This window comes from Aegilops tauschii, chromosome 7 (genome assembly GCF_002575655.3).
Source record: "Aegilops tauschii subsp. strangulata cultivar AL8/78 chromosome 7, Aet v6.0, whole genome shotgun sequence".
Lineage (NCBI taxonomy): Eukaryota > Viridiplantae > Streptophyta > Magnoliopsida > Poales > Poaceae > Aegilops > Aegilops tauschii.
The window spans coordinates 224,760,460-224,764,721 of record NC_053041.3 but is presented as its reverse complement, the minus strand read 5'-3'; positions in this window follow the sequence as shown (position 1 = coordinate 224,764,721).

The window sequence follows — 4,262 nt, the reverse complement described above, 5'->3', positions numbered from 1 at the left end:
CCTGTAAAGGGCCGAAAGATACGAAGGCCTCATATAGGCTGAAAGACGTCGTGGGCCATACATGGGCCGAAAGTGAAATGGGCTGGTGTTATATTCGACGGCCCACATGACGTTGTTGGGCCGATTTCCTTTAGGGCCTAACGGGCCGTGAGTTAACGGGCCGTAAAATGGGCTATTTGCGAAGAGACCGTTAACAGGCTTTTCATGGGCCAGCCCGTTAACTTTTGACCAAGTCAAACGGGCCGGCTTTGTAAGCTAAATGGGCCAGTGGTGGGCCGTGGCACGTGTCGACATATCATAGGCGCCTATCTGACCCACTGACGAGCTGACACGTGTTTCGTCCGGCCAATAAGAATTTTACACGTGGAAATTTCCCATTGGTCGGGGTTGTTAACGGGTTATCGGATCCAAAACCCGACCCGATAGCTTAACGGCGTTCCGGAACGGTGGATGCCACGTGTCGGTCACCCTTGACGAAAGCACTTCTGTGACGCGCGATTTATCGTCATGGAAGTGGACGCTTCCGTGATGGTAATTTTGGTAATGTCATGGAACACTTCTACGACAGCACAGGTATGACTATCTTGATTCTGTCATAAAATCGTCATGGATGTACATGCATGACAAAAAACGCGACCTACTGTGACAAACACGTATCATCACGGAAGTGTATTTTTTTTGTAGTGATATGAGCCATCGCGCCTTTGTGACCACACAGTGGGACCTGTATGGGCCACCAATGTCGGAGCTAAATCCAGCAGATCTCACGTAGGTGGTCCTGAGCTATTGATATTGGCTTGATGGTAGCATGAAGTAGAGAGATACAGTATTTATCCAGGTTCGGGCCCTCACGAAGAGGTAAAACCCTACGTCCTGCTTGTATTTTATTGATTGTGGATGGGCTACAAAGTACATGATGATCTACCTCGTGACCTATGAATGAATCTAACCTTCCCTCTACAAACTAAAACCCTCAGCTTATATAGGGACTGAGGGGTACCTAGGTGTCGCGGGAAGCCACGACCACCTATGGGCCAAGAGCCCCTTTCTGGTTCGGCGGGGGGATGGCACGTTACACAAAGAGTGGAGGAGCGTGGAACAGCACGGCAGAGATCACATGGGCAATCTTTACCCAAGTTTGGGCCGCCGTGCGGCGTAAAACCCTACTCCTGCTTTGGTGGATTGATGGTGGAAAAGGTGGTGGTGAGCGCAACACGTTTGCCCAGCAGGGTTGCCTCGGGGCGAGAACGGCTACGCGCGTATGAGTGTGTAAGGGTCTAAATCAGCCAACCAACCAACCCTTTCTACGGTTGCCCTGGGCCTCCTTTTATAGATCAAGGGGTCACCACAGTGACAAATCAGTCATTACTCTCTGATTAGATATCAAACAATGCTATCATACCTAACTCTGCAGGCTGACAGAGCGCACTAAATGCGCTGCTCAACGTCACATCACAGCTTGCCCGGCAGGCCCTGTTGGGCTGTTTTGCCAGCTTCGCGCCTGCTTGCTTGACACGTCTCAGGATGGGTGTCGCCCGAAGGTATCTTCTGTAGAGAGTGGTTGTCCTGTGGAGATTAGCAACCACTTAGTCACTTTGGAGCTTGACACCGCACTGATCGACGATGTGCGTCATGATGAGGTGGTGCGGTGGTGTGGTTTGCCTCCGTAAGCCCCGGCAGGCCTGCCGGGATGATCCAAAAGCTTGCTTCTGGGGGTAACCCCATCTTTGCCAGGCTCGCCTTCCCGGCAAGGGAGGTTTTTTCCTCAGCGATATCTTGCTTCTCTAGCAAGTCTTGGTCCTCTTGATCTACACGTTGGTCCTTCGATGAGCTGATCCATTGTGCTTCAATCTGATCTTGGTGTTGTGATCTTATTCTTGTGCCTTTGCACAGTCTGGGAAACGGACCCAGGGTTTGTAGCACCAATAGGAGCCCCCGGGCCTGGCCCGAACGCGCCGTCGGGCGTCGTCGGGATAGGCCCTAACTAGTGCGCAGGCAGGGGCGTAGAAGTGGCTGGCCCCTTGAGATCTTCTTTGCTTCTCCATTAACTTGGGCTTGAGTCAGTTTTTGGTTCTTCCGTGCGTCGTGTCAAATGTTACGGAAGAATTCAGATCGTGGCATGCGGGTCGCCCCCGCCCCACGATCACGGGGCAGAAACGGCCACCCCACTTGCTTCCCGCTCCAGGTGCGTCCGCCATGTGTACTCCATGCATTGGGTAGGGTAGGTGGTGGATGCGAAGGGCGCGGGGACAGGAGCCATGGCAGAAAATTAGGCGCCGCCAGTTGGCGTAGAGGGTCGGCCTTGATTCGTCGAGCCGTTGCTGGTGAGGAGGAGCAGGATTGGTCGAACGGGCCGGCCACCTCCACGAGAGAATCCGGCCTCCTCCCCTGCTCGCCTATAAAGAAGGGCGCGGGGCGAGACGCTTTCTTGCACCTCCTCCTCCCTCCCTTTTCTCCATAGTCGTTGCTTATCATGGTGAGAGGTCGGGGGTCTGGTGTTGCTCCAGTGGCGACAAGAACTTGTGCTAGACATCGCCTTCCTCCTCCTTCTAAGGAAATAGGAGCTGAGCCCGCTGCGAGAGGAGACGGGAGGGGGCGTGGCCGAGGTCGTCGCAGCGTACGGGGTTGAGGCGGATGGGGCGTCGCTGCGATTGCGCCCACACCGGACGCTCCTCCCCCGATGGAAGGCCACGTCGGAGATCAGCCCTTGGAGTTCGTTATCAGGCTGTATATGCCTCCGCACGGCTGCCTCTATGCAACCAAACAACGTGTAGTAGTATGAGCCTAACCAATGTGAGCAACCAAACACAGGCATAGAGTCGTTGCAACGATGCAGTGAAGAAATATGTAGCAGATGCTAGTTTTTACCCTGCATTAGCTCAACCAAGCTGAGCTGGGACGAGAACGTATCATGTGCAACGAGCCATCTCATGCTACGGATGCACCACTGCAATCTGAGCCGCCAGATTGACAATAGAGGGACCAGATTCTATATACAAACAGGCTGCTGGTACATTTAACATTGGTCCTCAGAAATCATCAATTTGCGCAAACAGGCCTCCCCAAGACATCGTCTCTTTCCTTGCCCTCTCATCTTCGGCTCCTGTACCTGAGTGCCACGGAGATTCAGATCGTGAGCTGGGGTTAGCGATTCGCCTCGCTGCCTCTCTCTCCCGCTCCCCTGGGCTACCCCACCTTCTCCCCTCTCTCTCTTGTACCTAGTTCCGTTGCCACTGAAGCACCAGCGCCCGTCCTTGTCTCTGAAAACTGAGAGACTGGTTATGCTCCAGAAGTTGTAGAAATTTATGTTCTGCTTCAAGACTAACTGATGAGCTGGTTCAAGTTCAGACTGGTTTTCTCCATGATGCACACCTTTTGTTCTATATTGTAATGTGAGTTAGGGCTTTCCCCTGACGTGCTGTGGTGGGATGTTAATTATATTGTGTACCATTAAGGCTTGAACTTCCTCACAAAAATATAATCAAATTAGGATGCGTACTATAATGTACACGAAAGTTTCTTTACAAACAATTTAATGTACACGAAACTATGCAAAATTTAAAAGATTGTAAATTAACTTACTGTCATGTGCACGGAAGGTTTCAGACTTTGGGTAAGTACATGAGAGATAGTATAGTCCATAAGCAAAACTTGTTTCCACACAATTCATAAAAGAATGTCATCTGCTCTCAATTTAGACATTTTTGAGCACTTGATTTCGACTGAAGCATTCAGACAATAATATGTCTTTGATTTAGGCAAATGAATGACCACCACGCAGCTCCACCAATCATCTGAAAGGGACCAAGTTGACCCAAGTTTTTTTTTGAGATTGCCAAGTTGATGCAAGTAGAGCAGTAGTTTCTACAACAATCTTTTTTTTACAGACGAGCGTGTAGCTAAACATACAGACAATACCTGAAAACCATCAATTTTGATATGCATATGAAACATGTGAGGTCACCAAAATAACATGGTTGGATAAGATCAAACTTTATGTTGTAGAGAATTTTTCAACATTGTCCATACATGTCGTTGCTTCACTCCTGCAATCTGATGTAATGTGTTACAGAAAATTCAGAAAGAGGATAAGTATGGCAGATCTGAAAATGGTATGGTCAACTGAAGAATTGCCTAATAAAATGAAGTGTCTAATTGCAGTTAAAGTCCACCTGCACTGTTAGTATGCTGCTAGCACATGTACACGGATTCAATTGCTCAAATATTTTGTCATCATATTGAGTTGTACGCCTGTACCATGT